The sequence below is a fragment of the Schistocerca gregaria genome, chromosome 5 (assembly GCF_023897955.1).
Source record: "Schistocerca gregaria isolate iqSchGreg1 chromosome 5, iqSchGreg1.2, whole genome shotgun sequence".
NCBI classification, from domain to species: domain Eukaryota; kingdom Metazoa; phylum Arthropoda; class Insecta; order Orthoptera; family Acrididae; genus Schistocerca; species Schistocerca gregaria.
The window spans coordinates 345074760-345095189 of record NC_064924.1 but is presented as its reverse complement, the minus strand read 5'-3'; the positions used below and the strand labels follow the sequence as shown (position 1 = coordinate 345095189).

Here is a 20430-nt window from a genome sequence, read left to right as displayed (position 1 = left end):
CACAAACAAATTTAAAACGAAACATCAATAATCGAAATAACTGCTGTTTATCACAATAAGTCGGTAGAAGTCACTCTTACCCCCACAGGAGCCACTCTTAAAACTCAGTGGACAACAAGTTAAAGTAATGCAAAATTTTAAATGGCCTAAAGACTCTTAAATAAAATCCACACAAGTATAACAGCGGAATTAAGTAAAGGTTCCTAAATTAAATTACACAACAATCAGCAAAAAGAATCAATCATCCGAGGAAGAGGGAAAATTTACAACATTAAGTCTGGCAATCTTACAATGAGTTATAAGAAGCGTGCAACCAAATTAGGCCAACCTGACTATCAAGAACAGTGAATTACAGATGGAATTTAAACGTTCAAAAACTTAAGTACAGTAAATTTTCGTAAATTCAAGTACAGAAAATAGGTTTGTTACATTAGATCACAAGACAAGGCAAACTCGAAAAGACAGTTACTTAAAACCGTCCATAAAATAGAATATCTGGAAAACATAGCTTTTTAGCAGCTGCAGCTGGAATCAAAACTCCAACGAAAGCTAACGCGACCACCTGGGACACCGTCTGGGTACATGTGCAGGACAAAATACAGGAGTATGTACAAGCGGGCAAGCAACGTGTTGATTACGATGCCATGGCTCTGAAGCCAAGACTGTCAATAATAGCATACACATTCGACAACAAAGTCAAGAGCTCCGGTAACAAGGCCCTCAGGTCCTTCAAGACTTAATGAAGCCCTTAATGTAACGTAACGTTCGATAAGCAATTACTGAACTCCAGGTTAAGTGAATAAAGCTTAAATCTTTTAATTATAAGCAGAAATTTCAATTACTGTACTAAAACTGCTAATGTAATACATCAAAAAAAGATTTGCATCACCTCGGTTCCGAGGGATCCAGAGCCTCTACAGAACATTGGAATAGATATCAACACAAACATTATTTCCACCCCTTTTATTGCTCATGAAAATCTCACATTGCATGTTGTACCACCATATAGCGAGACCTTCTGAGGTGGTGGTCCAGATTGCTGTGTACACCGGTACCTCTAATACCCAGTAGGACGTCCTCTTGCATTGATACATGCTTGTACTCGTCGTGGCATACTATCCATCAGTTCATCAAGGCATTGTTGGTCCAGATTGTCCCATTCCTCAACAGCGATTCGGTGTAGATGCTTCAGAGTGGTTGGTGGGTCACGTCTTCCGTAAACAGCTCTTTTCAATGTATTCCAGGCATGTTCGATAGGATTCATGTTTGGAGAACATGCTGGTCACTCTAGTCGGGCGATCTCTTTATCCGGAAGGAAGTCATTCACAAGATGTGCAAGATGGGGGTGCGAATTGTCGTCCATGAAAATGAATGCCTCTCCAATATGCTGCCGTTATGATTGCACTATCGTCAGAGGATGGTATTCACGTATCGTAAAGCTGTTACGTACGGCGGCATCCATGACTACCAGCGGCGTACGTCGGCGCCACATAATGCCACCCCAAAACAGCAGGGAACCTCCACCTTGCTGCACTCACTGGATAGTGTGCCTAAGGCGTACATTCTGACCGTGTTGCCCATCTGTACCACGCTGCATGGTGTCGTGGTTGCAAAGGTGGACCTCGTCATGGACGTCGGCAGTGAAGCTGCGCATCAAGCAGCCTATTGCGCACAGTTTGAGCCGTAACACGACGTCTTGTAGCTGCGCGAAAAGCTTTATTCAACATGGTGGCTTTGCTGTCAGGGTTCCTCCGAGCCATAATCCGAAGGTAAAGGCCATCCACTGTAGTAGTAGCCCTTGGGAGGCCTGAGTGAGGGCTGAGTGACCATGCTGGAAATTTTTTTCTTATTTTGTTCCATACTACCACTACCCAAAATGTGGAAATCAAAGAACTTGCAGTAGAAGAGATTTGTTTCACCGTATCGTATGCATTTTCGACCATATGTTTACTGAGACATTTTTGCTTGTAGTCTCGTGTACTTTCAACTGTATCCCATCAATTACTATACACCCTCTATACACAAGAATATTATTAAGGCATAAGAATCCAGTCTCTCCTAACACAGATGTTAGGCGAACTATTGAACAATAAATAAAGCGTAAAATTGTAATAAATGCTGCAGGTAATCTGCTTTCAAGCTAAACTAAATAGTAAATGCGGAGAACACAGTTACTGTAGATCTGTCGCAGAACACGTAATGGCCTGACGACCGTAGCGTGCAGTGAAACGGGAAAAACCTACGAGCGAACCGGCGACCTTGAGTTCTCGTCCGTGGGAACAACCGGCAGCAGTGTCTAAGAAGTCCGCCTGCCTCTCACAGCGTAGCCAAAGAAATCTGCCCGCATGACTATGAATCACTGTTGCTGCTAGTTTACTGCTTCATCTGTGTGTGAAAGTCCTGTCGCCTGGATTTCTAATAAGTATCGGTTACAGATCAAGGAACAACAATACACTGTATGCACATGTCGGATGGCAGTATGGCGCCTAAGACCAATGTCAGAAGCAGACGTGGAAGTAGAGAACGGTTATCGTGACACTGCAGATTCTGTATAGACTATTATACCAATCTGTATATCTCTAAATATTGCTAAATTACAAGCAACACTTTCTATGAAAAATTATCTGTCTGTTTTGCATATCTTTGTCTCTAATAACGTGGCAACTGACTGTCATGAAAACGTTAGCTACCAATATAAAAAGTCATTTTCTGAAATTTTACTATTGGTAGTATTAAAAAGAGTAACAACAGTGAGAATAGGTACATTTATCAACCGTGACTGCGATTTCCTCCTACGCTTTGAAGTTATAAGGTTGTAGAATATTTTATCTCAACATTTCTCAACTTTACGGCAAATCAGTTAGTAAGTCTTAAAATGCGGGAGTCGAGAAATGTAAAGCAATTTCAAGGAAGAATCATGACATACATTGCAGTTTTCAAAGTGGACTATGCTGAAGATGAGTAGAATGAGACCTGGTTCAGCCCTCTATTTTATGATTTCAAGTGCATATGCAAGAAATGACTGAAGCAACTGGCACAACGAAACAGAGTGTTCCAATAGAATGCTAAGTCTTAATCTGGATTTGCAAGATTTTACCTTCATCACGCATGGAATGATGTTGTGATCACTTTAGAATGGCTGCATGCCATTACTTCTTTGATTATCGTCTGCAGATGTATGTCAAACGGCAGTTGTCATTCTGTTTATTTTAGTACTTCTTATAAGTGTGAAGTATAACTACTATTGATCCTAACATTTTGAAAAATAGTGACAGCGAATACTTATTAAAACTGAGACAGCTTGAAAATAACTGAGTTTTCAAGTAGATAAAGAAAAGGAGGTAAATTATTCTACAAAATCTGTTAATCTAACTCAGAAATCAACCCATTTACTGTGAAGAACATAACGATAACTACAAGTGTGTGTGTGTGTGTGTGTGTGTGTGTGTGTGTGTGTGTGTGTGTGTATGTGTGTAGGTTATGGGCGTTCAACGGCGAGGTTATCTGTGCCATTACGAAAACTAGGAGGAACTAACGTGTTGAAAACGGCTAAAACTGTTATAAAACAAGGAGGAGGAAGTCATGGAGAATTACTTTCTTCCAGTGTCAATCACGATAACCCGCATACCATTGAAGATAGCACAAAATCGATGAAATGTTCTAAAAGTGGTAATTAAAACAGAAGTAATGCAACAGGAAAGCTAAAATAACTGCGCAGAGATACGTGATTGCCTAATCACTTACAAAAGACGTGAGTCAGCTAAGCTCCCTGATAACACATTTAAAATTTCTCCCTAAAATTTTAGGGAGCATATGGGGCGTTTCCAAAACGTTAAAAGTCGCACCACATTCGTTTGATTGTCAGGTAAAATAGAGGGCCAACCTGTCGGTAAATTAGTTGCTGCCCTCTTGTCTGAATATCAAAGAGGATCTACTAAAATGTGGACACTCTGATCCGTACGCCACAAGCACAGTACACTGGACGGTCCTCACGCGGGAGCAGGAAGCTATGCTTCATAGGGCCAACTATGTGTGGAGACGAGTGAGAAGGAAATCATCTTCTTGCCGTCGTGGCTCGAAAGAGGTACGCCATAGCTGAGTTGTTGACTTCACGAGACGCGCCTTATTGCCTGTCACTTCCCATCACCCTTCTTCCCATATACACAGAACTGAGCACCTCAACAGTAAGGTGACACTGACAGCGTGTAGGGGGATGGCGCACTGAATTATAATCACAGCACATTTTGGCAGGGATGGTGGTCATCGCTGAAACACCCGGTTTTCGGTTATATCATTTTCTTTCAAAGCCAGTTTAACCGGTTTGATCTAACTGCTCGAAGTAACCGGTTTATGAAATAACTGATTTTCGGTTTGTTTTCTATTGTTTCCTGTAATAAACATAGAAATACAGCAGAGATTGCAAAATTTTGACTCCCTCAGTTTCAAGATACATAGAACCAAAGTATTTAATTAAATAAGCAAATGAAAGTACGTTCATCATCAGCTGCTTTTCTCTAAAAGTGGTAATTGGTTGACGACTCCAAAAAATTTATTCTATTTTTTTGACACTCTGCTCAAAAATCATGTTGTAATCGGGAATCATACCGCTTTCCGGTCATTATATATAGTAAGTGCTAAAGGGCGAAAACAGAGGATGAGATCTCCGACTTTCCCGTTAATTTGTCCGTTTTCAAGGGATAAAAGCAGATAAAGGCACGTTGTGGAGAGACAGGCAGAAGATTAGCCGCTTTCTACACTACTGGCCATTAAAATTGCTACACCAAGAAGAAATGCAGATGATAAACGGGTATTCATTGGACAAATATGTTATACTAGAACTGACATGTGATTGCATTTTCACGCAATTTGGGTGCATAGATCCTGAGAAATCAGTACTCAGAACAACCACCTCTGGCCTCGATAACGGCCTTGATACGCCTGAGCTTGGATGGCGTGTACTGGTACAGCTGCCCATGCAGCTTCAACACGATACCACAGTTCATCAAGAGAAGTGACTGGTGTGTTGTGACGAGCCATTTGCTCGGTAACCAGACGTTTTCAATTGGTGAAAGATCTGGAGAATGTGCTGGCCAGGGCAGCAGTCGAACATTTTCTGTATCCAGAAAGGACCGTACAGGACCTGCAACATGCGGTCGTGCATTATACTGTTGAAGTGTAGGGTTTCGCAGGGATCGAATGAAGGGAGAGCCACGGGTCATAACACATCTGAAATGTAACGTCAACTGTTCAAAGTGCCGTCAATGCGAACAAGAGGTGACCGAGACGTGTAACCAATGGCACTCCATACCTTCAAGCCGGGTGATACGCCAGTATGGCGATGACAAATACACGCTTCCAATGTGCGTTCACTGCGATGTCGCCAAACACGGATGCGACCATCATGATGCTATAAACATCGGAAAAAATGACGTTTTGCCATTCGTGCAGCCAGGTTCGTTGTTGAGTACACCATCGCAGGCGCTCCTGTCTCTGATGCAACGTCAAGGGTAACCGCAGCCATGGTCTCCGAGCTGATAGTCCATGCTGCTGCAAACGTCGTCGAACTGTTCGTGCAGGTGGTTGTTGTCTAGCAAAAGTCCCCATCTGTTGACTCAGGGATCGAGGCGTGGGTGCACGATCCGTTACAGGCACGCGGATAAGATGCCTGTCATCTCGACTGCTAGTGATACGAGGCTGTTGGGATCCAGCACGGCGTTCCGTATTACCCTCCTGAACCCACCGATTCCATATTCTGCTAACAGTCACTGGATCTCGACCAACGCCAGCATCAACGTCGCGATACGATAAACCGCAGTCGCAATAGGGAACAATCCGACCTTTATCAAAGTCAGAAACATGATGGTGCACATTTCTCCTCCTTACACGAGGCATCACAACAACGTTCCACCAGGCAACGCCGGTCAACTGCTGTTTGTGTATGAGAAATCGGTTAGAAACTTTCCTCATGTCAGCACGTAGTAGGTGTCACCACCGGCGCCAGCCTTATGTGAAAGCTCTGAAAAGCTAATCATTTGCGTATACAGCATCTTCTTCCTGTTGGTTAAAGTTCGCGTCTGTAGCACGTCATCTTCGTGCTGTAGCAATTTTAATGGCCAGTAGTGTATTTTTATTATAAACTATGAATGAATTGTTACGTTTTAAATTTTCTGTTTACATTATGTCGCAAGTTTGTTGTAGTTCCTCCTGTTTTAATCTTTTAAAGCAAATGGAGCAGTGTACTTCATTCGTACCGCACTTCGCAAAATAATTCCAGATTAGGGATTTTGAAACATCTCTGATGTCCGTCTACGGCGTTGAAAAACTACCATTCAGACCAGAGGAGGCAAGTCTTGCGCACTGCACGTATACGCGTTCCACTTAATAGGTCACGCCACGTGGTAAAAGGTACATTGCTGTCTCAGCAGCACTGTTCCAATTCTTTTGCCACGTGTTTGTTGCTCGTTTCTGTCGGCATTGTTATTAGAATGACACCGATCGCTTTCCATTATTTTCTATAACATAATATTCCAAAATCATACAAATTAACGAATAAAAATTACTCGTTCTTTAAAAAAGTTTAATCAAACTAAAAATTTTAGCACTGCCGATATGGCTAACTTATGTTCGGTTTCTTTACCCAGTTATTAGTAAAAAATAAAAACACCTGTTATAACCGAGGGCAAACAAATCACGAAAACAATTACCGAAAAATACCGGTTTCTTAGAACTAAAATACCGGTATCCGTTTTAACCCATGCCTATTCCTTGACCGTTACATCTGTCAGTTCGTCGCCCTTAATATCTGTATTCACTGGCACTCAACAGAAATACACTTCCGTCCCCAACCCTTATAGGTGGAGAAGGGCATCCTGGGTATTCTGGATTGCTTCACCTTATGGATAGAAGTGTTGTTGAAAAAAAGAATCTGAACGGGCGAGGAACTTAGCAGGTGTAACACATCTCGTCTGTTCCAATGCCCTCAAGATCGCTCGCAATTTTGCGTCAAATACAGTGAATACTTTAGACAATCGGATCTTGAGGCCACGATCAGCGAAAGCAAAACAGCATCCAACGAAGTCCCTACTTAGAATCCTTCATAAATACAGCCATGTAGTTGTTCGCTCATTTAAAATATCCTAAAATGTGGTAGTAAAAAGGATACAGGAGTGTGTCCTCTCCTGTGACGTACTAACTCTGTAAATCTAAAATTGCTCTGTGCCTGTGCAGTAACCAGCGTGGCAGTCGGTTCCAACCCTGGATTTGGGAGTGCACTTGCTCCACACTAAGTGACTCCACCACACGTCTCACGGGAATCACAAACGGCCTTATGCTCATTGGCGTTTGGAGAAAAGCTGTTCCATAGCTGGACGAACAACAGCATGGCGTGCTGGTGAAGTGGGAGCAGTGAGGACCTTATATGCCATGAGAGTGGCGATGAGTGGCGATTCCCCAGCGTTAACACAGAGATTAGATATGCAGCGGTTCCTTAACCAGCCGTGGTCGGCCTGATCCCCTCATGGTGTATAGGATCAATGATCTTCAACAGAGAGATATCGCTGATACGTGCAGTGCAGAGCCATAGTCTTGCCGCGATCACACAAAAGTCGCATGAGACTGCAGGAGACGCTCCCCGTCCTCTACCGAAGATCTGTGACCAAGGCACTAAGACTTACGGCGTCACAACCACACTTAAAGACAACCCTCCTTTTTTATTTAATTCATAATTATTGTAATTAAAATGAAGTTAAACAGTAATTAATACGGGAGATATTTATCATCTGTATAAAACGCTGAGATCATCATAAAATTTGTACGACGATCACTGTAAAGTACAAGAAAGAGGACAAAGATACTCATGTGCACTCTATTATAAAAGGAACAAACAATGGCGAAATCAGCTATTCCGTCTTCATTCGCATTCGCTGATGTGATGAGATTTAACGTGAGTTGTCACACTGTATTTTGTAGATAGGTCCGTGGAGCAGTTAAAGTGAGAGTTTCATTTTAACCTGATTTTTTACTTCAGAATTTCCTTTCTAGTTATTTATAGGCGAATGTCCAGAACCATTACAAAACTTAAGGTAATTAAATTCGGAAGCTTTTCGTTTGGGTTTAGTGTTTAATTACAGTTGCCAGTTGCGGTAGTATTAAGTTTCATTCATTAAATACAATAGCACTTGCAATCACTTTCATTTGTCTCAGAAGTCCGATCATCTTTACGAACTTCAAAACTCATACTGTGAAAGTCAGTATGAACCTGGAGACAGAATTAAACCAAATGAATTGCTTCCAAGCAAACTGTAGGCTGTTATTATCCTGAAAGCAACAGTAAATAAATGTTTGAGGTTTTTCACTAGCTTAACAATTTTTTAAAAGAATAAGTCAAAGATAACTTTTGGGCCACAGTTGTTACGTTTATCGTTGCCGCAAGTGAAGTAAATAGCACACAATGGTATTTTACGTGCCAATTGAGATCTGAATTTATCAAGTCCCTGTTAAAGACAGGAAATAAAACTCGAAAGCGGTGAGACTAAAGTTGGCGATCTCAGACGAGGACTGCCAATAATAATAATAAAAATAAAGTCTTAAAAATATAGATATTGTACAATTTCTTTGTAAATTTCTATTCTGTAATCATGTATATGTCTTATTTTTCATGTTTTCAACCCTGAATGAGGTGAAAGAACCAAACCAACTGAGAGGAAAAGGAAAGAAGATTATTCGAAGTACCAAAATCAAGAAATAACCGCTGCTCTCGATCGCAATCTCGAAGGTAAGGAAGCTGCTTTTCTTGAGCAAATCTTTGTGAGTCGAGGTTAGGATTGCAAAAGCGGCTGATGATAGCCTTTTCTTATTTTATCATTTTGTGAATTGTGCGAAACGAAGCGTGTGAAGATATTTGTAAGAATATCGTTAAAGTTACGCACCATAAAATGGCAGACACTAGGCACTAATAAGGCATCGTGTCCCACCACCACTAGACTGGTTTCTTGCTAAATCATGTTACTAGTAAGAAGTACTCAATCTTGTGTAATAAAACTCACGTTTGAATAAATAGCAGTTGCAGATTTGACACACAATCCCAGTTAATAGTAAATGGAAAAAGACAGGAAAAATGAACCCTAATACGGAAAATACCAATATATACAATCAGGAATCAGACGCTGAAGATCGGCGGATTCCTGATCACGAAATAGAAAGTACAAGTTCTGCCGCTAATTGCGAAGTAAACCTGGTGGAATTACCTTCTCTCGCGCCAGGTTTATTCGCTGAATAATGTAAACGTTTAGCCAAGTTGTTATAGCAAAATTCCTTACAACTGGCGAGCGAGCACATAAGGCAATTGAACAAAAGTCTTGAACATGTTGTTCACACGAATGAAAATTTTGAGCTCTTAGTTAATGAGCAGACAGTGTATATAAAATTATTTGGAACGTTTGGCAATCCGCTCAGTCACTAAACTAACCTCAGGTTTTCAGAACAATCACAAAGCAATTGCCTAGCTTGAAACTTATATATAAAGGCTTACCCAAATCGGTAACCCAACTACAATCCGAGATAAAGAATTAAAAGACTCTCCAACTGAGCTACAAAATACAGAAGATTTAGGGGCCCAGAGTAGTCACATAAATGATGACTTTTTTAGTTGGCTACAAAAGGAAGATGAACAAGTTACAGAACCTTTAGCTGGCCAAAGTAATACGATTAACAAAGAATTCGTTAGCTGACTGCACCGAAACGATGCGCAATTCCACTAATCTTTGAGAAATGAGTTGAAAACTGTAGTCCAAAAGTGAGTGCAGAAGGTATAGCAAAACCATTTAGAAGTGAACGACAAGGTGAAAACATAATTAGGCCATATTAAATATGTCATTACGAACAAAATTACAAAATGGAAAGGAAGTGTCAAGGCGCGTATGAATAAGCTACAGCAAACCTTTCAGCTGTGCCTAATAACGTAAGCGAGATTCGAGCTCTAGTAGGCGGTAGCACGACGTGTTTTATGGTTCGCCGTAACCTGACACACATTATAGCGATGAAACGAATCACATTGGCCCACGTACAAAATACTCGCCTTGCGAGGCAGAAGTTCCGAATAGCTGTCGTCAGTACTAATGCAAGAAAACCGATAGTTTGAGATTTTCCTTCATGATAAAGGAGGACCCCACCAGGTTGTGCTTATAAAGAGTTTTCGTGATGTTCTCCCCAAATCATGGACAGGCACACATATGACACATACAGGGTGATGGATCCCTATGGGCATCTGAAATAATTGATCGTTGTGATTCTTACGAACAATATGGGACAGCTTTGCTGACGAAGTATTGGTTTCCGTGGCATCAGGAACGCTTGCGAAAAGATGTGTATAGTCCAGAATACTACAATAGCAAACAAGGAACTCTACGTAGATACTTTGAGGAATATATAAATAAAATCCGTTATTGAGGTGATCCAATTTTAACTAGAGATTTTATAAGAATTCTGAAAGCAAAATCGGCTGTGCACTTGAGGAAAAAATTGTTGCATGTTCCAGAAACTGACATGGAAAAGTTGATGTCAGTTGCAGATTCGACAGACCTACTCCATGAGGATACGAAAGCATATTATCATGGCAATGGGAATAATTATAATAAGGGAAAAGAACAATATAACAACCAGAATAACAACCATAACCATTACTCTAAAGGCAATGGTAAATAACAAAATAATTTCAGGCAAAACCATGAGACTGATGGTAATAACAGGCCATCGTTCAACAATAAGAGAAAATATGACAATTAGTATAATTCAGGATATAATATAATAGTAATAACAATGATAATAATACTAACAATAATAATAATAACAGTGTAGATTCTTGTCATGGCCAGAAACTGCCTAACAGGCAACAGAATCCCATACCGCAGAACACAATCCTCAAAACTGGATACCACCGAACCATCCGGTGCTATTAACAGAAGTAACTGAAATTAACACACCATCTACGCCCCATTTGATAAACTAATGCCGATCACATCGTGCCCTTTTGTCTGTGGTTGAGGTATGTGTAGCGGGCAATACATTACACAAATTAATTTAATAAGGTACAATGGTGGGATTGTTATAGTGATTTATAGTGATGAGTTACTATCAAATCCAAATCCTTGCCTTGAACAAAACAATGCAGTAGTCAAACTGCTTCTGCTGCAACAGTAGGTAAAGTACTTGCCATTGTAATTATTGACACAAGCGCTTTGGTGAACATAATTTCCTTTGATTTTTTGTAAACAGACATGAGAGAAAAAAGATACAAGTAGGTTGTAATAGGAAATGGAGCATTCAAAAGCACGTGCCTTGTAGCGGTTAATTTATCAATCAGTTGCATTCTGAGGATCGGCTTTTTGTGAGAGGGGGACGCAAGATCGACATCAGTGCAGGGAAATGTTTTGTAAAGGTAGATGAGAAGGAAGTGGTATTATATTTGATTCAAACAGAAACCAAAATGCCAAACAGCATCAGAAAGTGAAAATTAGCTTTACAGGGGTTGAGGTTCAACACAAGGTGGCCTGTTGTTTAACCCAGCTGAGGAACTCAAATCTTAATGCACAGCGTTGTCTTTAGACAATCAGAAACTTTATTGGAACGCAAATCATCCGAGTCTGAGTGTGAAAGTGAGGACCAACGTAAGGAATTCAATAGCTTGCGGTAGAAGTACGTAAGAGTATCCACAGAGGAAGCTGCTATAATAAAAGGATAGTTATATCATACGCAAGTGAAACCAATTGAAACGTATTGCCGATCCACCTACTGTATTCCTTGGACCAAGAAAGAACCCATAAATAATGAAAAGAAGAACACTGTACCGTATAAGGTTGTGAATATTTCTCACCAAGGAAGTTATTAACTTGCGTTTCTTGAATCTAACAGAATATATCAAAATCAGGGCCTGAAATATTCAGTAGTTATAAAATTTTTAGTCTATTTTATTATTTCTACGTAATAATAAGGCGTATTTCATGTTATAGTATAAACTTGTGAACATTTTAAACTGCCTTGTTTCCATGACAGTAGGAACGGTATAGTAAATCAAGCAAAATGCTAAATGCATTAGAAATGCCTAGAGTCGATCCAGTACTTCAGTACGAAAAAAGCTGATTCTAAGTTTTTATGAAACTTGATGGAGATATGCCTATGAAATTGCAATAAATAATGATAACGAATAATTTCAGATGTGTGCGGTTGGTAGAGGTAAAGAGGAATTTAAATGTTAAGAAATGTAGAAACTGTAGTTAGCATTTGTGTTTTACAATTATTGCATTTCTGAATCTTCTTGAAAAGATAACAATGTACTGCATATGAATACCACTTTCTGACTCTGAATAGGTAAAGTCACTAAACAGTCTTTAGTAGAAAAAGCATAAACTGAAATTAGAGTCAAAGCTTTATTTAAAGTTCAGTTATAAATGTACTACTTAGTGAGTGGAAAATACTTAATAAGTTTTAAATGAACTGTGTAACGATGACTGTGTATTTACCTAATTATAGTAAAAAGGGCACAAATATCTACTTTTTAAAATCTTGTATTTTCAAAATTCTGCGAATTAAGTGCCAGCACAGTCTGTTGTATTTAGATATCACCTCTCCTGTTAAAGGAGTAAAAATTTAATAAACTCTGGAACAGCTGTTACCTAGAAATAAGAACTCTTTGCTGGGTGCAAAAAACTCAAAAATAATACAGTAAAGTATAGCACGACCACACAGGTCAGAAATACAAGGCCAAACACGAATTCTCTATACGAAAAATATGAAGCGTACCTGAATGATACATTGTACATAATCAAGGTGTATACGCTCCGGAACAACTGGGCAACCCAGCAAAAACACCGGTAATGTTTTCACCCGGGAAAAAACTGTGAAAAGGCCGTGAATTTTTTAGAATCCCGGGAATTTTTCTTTGTTTTAGTCTTCACTTACATTTTTGTAATTTAGACTGTTAAGAACTCATAAACAGAAAAACGTGTCAGAGGCCTTAGGACGAAGACTATGGAAGAGTTCATAACAATAAACTGCTGCCGATGAGCGTGACGTCACAACTGCTAACATTAAGTTCGCTCGAGCAGTTGCCAGCGGGCTCACGCGCGTAGAGCAGACTGGGTTGCAGTGGGGCGGGGTTTAGTGTCCACGTGAGCCGTGTTAACGTTTAGTGATTTTACTGTTTCCTCCTCGTTTACAGTTCTCAAGTTAAATGAAAACAAAAGGAATTTCTGTGGCTGGGAGCTGTCAAGTGAATTAAAAAATATTTTTATAATTCCGGAAGGCTAAAATATATTATTAGTTTCAGTTTTTCTGATTTTATTATTTTTTTCCACGTTTTTGGCAGTCAAGTATTAATCGCCTTGCAGATCAATGAAGTTATGTTTATCGGTTTGCTAAATAAACGTGGCTTTTATTAATCTTTTTCACAGAGTCAGTCAATTTATTAGAAACGAATTGTTTCATTTCACACTATTGTTTAGTTTCACCCGTTCACTGAATTTCAAGTGCTGATTTTCATCTTTTGGCACGTATGGCACTATGCCATAATAAAGAATCAAACATGAGATAATACAGTACTGGTACTTCAAGAAAATTTGAATCCCGAAAATCGCACTGAAAAGTTGAATATCAAGCTGGGCCTACTTCATTGTCAGTCAGGACGTACGAATGTACACTTTAGGCTGAATTATGAATTTTAATATGGTTTACGGAATTCCGATGCTCCAGCATCCTCTTATGTTCTATTTCTTTCATGACGTCAGCGTATATATATAAGGATGTAGAAGCTTATCTCACTAGGGGTAAGATAGATACTGCCTACAGGAAAATTAAAGAGACCTTTGGAGAGAAGAGAACCACGTGTATGAATATCAAGAGCTCAGATGGCAACCCAGTTCTAAGCAAAGAAGGGAAGGCAGAAAGGTGGAAGGAGTATATAGAAGGTTTATACAAGGGTGATGTACTTGAGGACAATATTATGGAAATGGAAGAGGATGTAGATGAAGACGAAATGGGTGATACGATACTGCGTGAAGAGTTTGACAGAGCACTGAAAGACCTGAGTCGAAACAAGGCCCCCGGAGTAGACAACATTCCATTAGAACTACTGACGGCTTTGGGAGAGCCAGTCATGACAAAACTCTACCAGCTGGTGAGCAAGATGTATGAGACAGGCGAAATACCCTCAGACTTCAAGAAGAATATAATAATTCCAATCCCAAAGAAAGCAGGTGCTGACAGATGTGAAAATTACCGAACTATCAGTTTAATAAGTCACAGCTGCAAAATACTAACGCGAATTCTTTACAGACGAATGGAAAAACTGGTAGATGCGGACCTCGGGGAGGATCAGTTTGGATTCCGTCGAAATGTTGGAACACGTGAGGCAATACTGACCTTACGACTTATCTTAGAAGAAAGATTAAGAAAAGGCAAACCTACGTTTCTAGCATTTGTAGACTTAGAGAAAGCTTTTGACAATGTTGACTGGAATACTCTTTTTCAAATTCTAAAGGTGGCAGGTATAAAATACAGGGAGCGAAAGGCTATTTACAATTTGTACAGAAACCAGATGGCAGTCATAAGAGTCGAGGGGCATGAAAGGGAAGCAGTGGTTGGGAAAGGAGTGAGACAGGGTTGTAGCCTCTCCCCGACGTTATTCAATCTGTATATTGAGCAAGCAGTAAAGGAAACAAAAGAAAAATTTGGAGTAGGTATTAAAATTCATGGAGACGAAGTAAAAACTTTGAGGTTCGCCGATGACATTGTAATTCTGTCAGAGACGGCAAAGGACTTGGAAGAGCAGTTGAACGGAATGGACAGTGTCTTGAAAGGAGGATATAAGATGAACATCAACAAAAGCAAAACGAGGATAATGGAATGTAGTCCAATTAAATCGGGTGATGCTGAGGGAATTAGATTAGGAAATGAGACACTTAAAGTAGTAAAGGAGTTTTGCTATTTAGGAAGTAAAATAACTGATGATGGTCGAAGTAGAGAGGATATAAAATGTAGACTGGCAATGGCAAGGAAAGCGTTTCTGAAGAAGAGAAATTTGTTAACATAGAATATAGATTTAAGTGTCAGGAAGTCATTTCTGAAAATATTTGTTTGGAGTGTAGCCATGTATGGAAGTGAAACATGGACGATAACTAGTTTGGACAAGAAGAGAATAGAAGCTTTCGAAATGTGGTGCTACAGAAGAATACTGAAGATAAGGTGGATAGATCACGTAACTAATGAGGAGGTATTGAATAGGATTGGGGAGAAGAGAAGTTTGTGGCACAACTTGACTAGAAGAAGGGATCGGTTGGTAGGACATGTTTTGAGGCATCAAGGGATCACAAATTTAGCATTGGAGGGCAGTGTGGAGGGTAAAAATCGTAGAGGGAGACCGAGAGATAAGTACACTAAGCAGATTCAGAAGGATGTAGGTTGCAGTAGGTACTGGGAGATGAAGAAGCTTGCACAGGATAGAGTAGCATGGAGAGCTGCATCAAACCAGTCTCAGGACTGAAGACCACAACAACAACATATGGGCTACGTCATCGTAGCTGCCCACGCAAAGTAACGCCTGTTTCCTAGCGCTCTCTGGCAACTGCTGCAACGAACCTAATTGTAGCAAGTCGCGGGAAAATATTGTGAATGGTACTTTGAAAAGCGTTACTTTCAAAGTAAAATTTCTTTTAAGCAAGATGACGTACGTTACGTGTGAGAATGTGCAATGAATTTCTTAAACCACAGAGCGTTTGACTATCATTTAAAACTTAACACATTGACGACCAGCCACTTAGAAGAATTTCGAGCCCGGAAGACGAGGCATAAATGTCATTATTTGAAATTTTACTGCCACATTTGTGTGACGTACCTTAAAGTCTAACACACGCAAAAAGACCAATATTACACGTGAAAGCTTAGCTTTCCTTGTAGCTAAACTATGTACATTAATTTAAACCATTAACTTTTCCCATTTGTGTGTTGACGCTACTTAACAGTGATGTCGCTATTGGCTGTCTATATCACGTATCCTATGCTCTGAACATCTGCTATCATTGGCGAGATCACGTGATATGAGCTTACAAAAGTGCATTTCAATCTCGATTTCAGTGCTTCGGAAACTAACGTGCAGTGTTCGGTGGAATTCGAATCTATACTTTCGTAATACGAATACGAAAATAACGCAGCGTAAATACTGCTGCACATTGAAGATTTTTCCAAACCTTTTCTTTTTTGCCGAGTTCTTTTTTCGTTCTCTGAAGTGCCGGGAAGTTCTACGCTCGTGTACAAAATCTTTACCATTGAAATAATTGATATTTTTATAGCTTAGAGGGAAAGTATACTGTCACTTATCATGGAAAGTGTGCATTTTTCACTGTGGAAGAAGCGTATTTTCATGTGGGGAAAATGCGCTTTTTAACCGGGAAACCCGGGAATTTTTTTCTTGTCCGCGTATACACCCTCTAATAATGTAAATATTTTGAAATTAGTAATCAATTGACATTAGATACGTTTCCTGTGAATTATATGATTACAAACACTGCACAACTCACAAAGCAACTGTCGTAGACTGTGTACATCCATCCTATAGTAGCACAATTCCAAAATGTGACACGTAAAAACCTCACATTCTAAATGATACCTATTGGTGAATTACGTCAAAGTCAGAGCTATTCAAGACTTCCATTGAAAGACTTAGTACGTGAACTTTTGAGTGGTACTCGAATCATGTGATATTACTAACGTTGGGAATGTACAACAAATCCCTGATGTGAAGTGCCGAAGTTCGTGAGCGACAGTAGCATCGTGTGAAAGAACTCCTGAATGGAACCTAAACCGATGTTTTGCTGAACTTTCTGTTGCAATCCAAACTTTGGGAGACGACAATACGCTGCTGGTAAAATTCTGGTAGAATGAGAGCCGTTTGATTGCATAGTGTTCCCGCCAGATACAGCCCACTCAATGGCGAACTTAAATATGGAGACTCTTCGAGTACGAATGCGCTGCTAAAAGCAATCGAAAATTCGCGTACAACAGCACTCCTTATAGAATTTAGAACGCAAACAACTATGCTGCCAATAAAAAAACTGTCACGATAAACAATTACACAAACATGACAAGAGCATCCCTATGTGAAATGTGGAGTAATCAAAGGTCTTTTCAGCAAAAACACCAAACTTTGTGTGTATATTAATGCCAATCGATTATATTTCATGAACGCCAGATGATGCCTGACCATCGGAAGATCACCGTCCGGCATCCCTGAGGCCTGTCCACTTCCTTCGGCATCTCTGCTGACCTACCTGTGTTGCTGTACGAATTCGAGGGTCCTAACGTCGTCTTATCAGCTGTTCGGCGAGCTGTCGCAGCTCCACCTATCTCGACGGCTTCGTCAAGAACCACCAGTTCATCACAATAAAAAAAATCTATAAAAGTTAATGTATTCCACGCTAAGGAACTTCTGAAATTTTGTACAGCTAATCGAAAACCTACCGTTCTAAAATGAGCAAAGATATTATCACATGTAAAGTTTTCACTATTTTCGAAATGCAAAGAGACTATAAAATTTAGCACGCACCTAAAATTAGTGCTGTGCTTGTAACGGAAGTGTCTTTAACACCTTGTAGTAACAACAATAATCCACGACTATTGTAAAATTGTATTTATGTATTCCCGATATACACTGAAGAGCCAAAGAAACTGGTACACCTGCCTAATATCGTGTACTCCCTCTCCCCCAGCACGCGGAAGTGTCACAACAGGACGTGGCACAGACTAGAGTAACGTCTGAAGTACTGCTGGAGTGTTGGAGGGAATTGACACCATGGATCCTGCAGGGCTGTCCATAAATCCGTAAGAGTACGATGGGGTAGAGATCTCTTATGAACAGCACGTTGCAAGACAGCCCAGATATGCTCAATAATGTTCTGTCTGGGGATTTTGCTAGCAAGCGGAAGTATTTAAACTCAGAAGAGTGTTTCTGGGGCCTCTCTATAGCAATTCCGGATGTGTGGGCTGTCGCATTGTCCTGCTGGAATTCCCCACGTCCGTCGGAATGCCCAATGGACATGAATGGATGCAGGTGACCAGTCAGAATGCTTTCGTTTGTGTCACGTGTCCGCGTCGTATCCAGACATATCAGAGGCCCCATATCACTCCAACTGCACACGCCGCAAACCATTACAGAACCTCCACCAGCATGAACAGTCCTTTCCTGACATGCAGGGTCCATGGATTCATGAAGTTGTCTCCACACCCGTACACGTTCATCCCCTCTAGACAATTTGAAACGAGACCCGTACAACCAGGCAACATGTTTCCAGTCATCAACAGTCCATTGTCGATGTTGACGGGTCCAGGCAAGGCGTAAAACTTTGTGTCGTGCAGTCATGAAGAGTACACGAGTGGGCTCCGGCTGCGAAAGCCCATATCGATGATGTTTCGTTGACCCTTGTTCAAGGCCCAGCATTGAAATCTGCAGCAATTTGTGTAAGCGCTGCACTTCTGTGACGTTGAAAGGTTATGCTCCCGTTCTTACAGGATCTTTTTCAGGCCGCAGGTTTGATGTTTTATCGAATTCCTGACATTCACGGTACACTCGTGAAATGATCGTACGAGAATATCCACAGTTCATCGCTACCTCGGATATGCTGTGTTCCATCGCCCGTTCGCTGACTATAACACGACGTTCAAACTCACTTAAATCTTGATAACCTTCCATTGTAGCAACAATAACCGATCTAACAACTGCGCCAGACCTTTGACGCCTTATATAGGCGTTGCGACCACAGCGCCGCATTCTGCCTGTTTACATATCTCAGTACTTGAGTACGAATGCCTATACCAGTTTCTTTGGCGCTTCTGTATATTTTGTAACACTATATGCACATCAGATGCAAATGTCAATTTAAACTAACTACTAGAGACTGTACGTCCATCCCTGCTTTTTGGATGCCCCTTTTTCACAGAGTGAACCGCGCCTGAAGAAGTGGACGACTAAAATTGTCGGGGCGCAAGTTGTAAAACCGACTTCAGTGAAGAGGCGCAATCTAACACTTCATAAGGCAATATAAATAATTTCAGTATCCTCAGTTGATCTGAAGCCGTAAACAGTCACTTGAGGCAAAATGTAATCACACCGCAACATTTATCTACTGAAAATACTTGTTAATGTCAGTGTAACACTCTTGACCAACTAACACTCAAATGTTAAATGAAACTAATTTCATGTTGTAAGTTGTTCTCAGATGCGAAGAGTCACTCGGAGCAAAAAATTCAAAGGGGGCATGTAAGGTGTTGAAGACATATTTGAAGACATTTCCCCCCTTCTTTTCTTTCAAGTCTTAGTTATTGTAATTAATATGAATTTAAACAATAATTAATATGTGAAATATTTGTCGTCTGTAAAAAAGGTAGCGACCATCATAAACACTGTACGACGATTACAGTGAAGCACAAGAAAGAGGACAAGAACACTCTTGTGTCCTATAATAAAAGGAACGCATTTTCATTCGCGTTCGTTGGTCTGGATGGGATTTAACATGAGTTGTCGTATTATATTTTGTATCTAGCTGTATGGAGCGATTAAAGTGAAAGCGTTAATTGTTGCCTGATTTTATCCTTCAGAATTCCCTGTCCAATTATGTAAGGATGGAAGTTCAGAATTATTATAAAACCTAAATAATTAAATATTGAAGTTTTTCGTCTGGATGTAGTGTTCCAGTTATAAATTACGGAAGTATTAAGTTCCATTCATTAATTTTGATAGAACCTTCAATCACCTTCATTTGTCCAGAAGTCCGATCGTCTTTTCGAAGTTTAAGATTCAGACAGTTCAAGTCAGTACTGACGCGGGAAGGGAATTAAACCAAACGAATTTTCCAAGAAAACTGTGGGCTACTATTAATCTGAAAGTAATAGTAAATAAATGCTTGAGATTTTTCAATATTTTAACATTTGTATTAAAGGCAGAATTGGTTGAATAATTCAAAGATAATTTTGGACCCCAGTTATTACGTTTATCACTGCTGAAAGTAAAGCAAATATTACGCAATGGTATTTTACGTGCCACTTGAGATCTGAATTAATTAAATCCCAATTAAAGACAGAAAGTAAAACGCAAAAGCGGTGACGATAAAGACTTTCAAGCGCTTTCAAGACTATGTAGATGTCGTAACCACGACTGTTTTGAATACACACACACACACACACACACACACACACACACACACAGTTCGAGAAGGAACTGTAAAACCGTCCACAAACAAGGAGCATTGCACAGGATCCTTACCTGTGACATTATACTATTAATAGCTATGGCAAGGAGGAAACACGTCCCTCGAAAACAGCTGTCTGCTGCTCAAAACTATATGACAACACATCACCAACCAGGTCCCTAAAAAGCGTTTGGATAAGAAG

At 40.1% G+C, this 20430-nt stretch overlaps 1 protein-coding gene and 1 long non-coding RNA gene across 2 annotated transcripts in view; one reads left to right on the top strand and one right to left on the bottom strand.

Annotated features, from left to right (window-relative positions):
* Window positions 1–20430, bottom strand: part of LOC126272116 (villin-1) — a 355803-nt gene that overhangs the window by 311037 nt on the left and 24336 nt on the right. The gene's annotated exons all lie outside the window — the stretch shown is intronic.
* Window positions 6441–19620, top strand: LOC126272117 (uncharacterized). The gene is made up of 2 exons (XR_007549182.1): window positions 6441–8773; window positions 17237–19620. It is a non-coding gene; the product is annotated as an uncharacterized LOC126272117 (long non-coding RNA).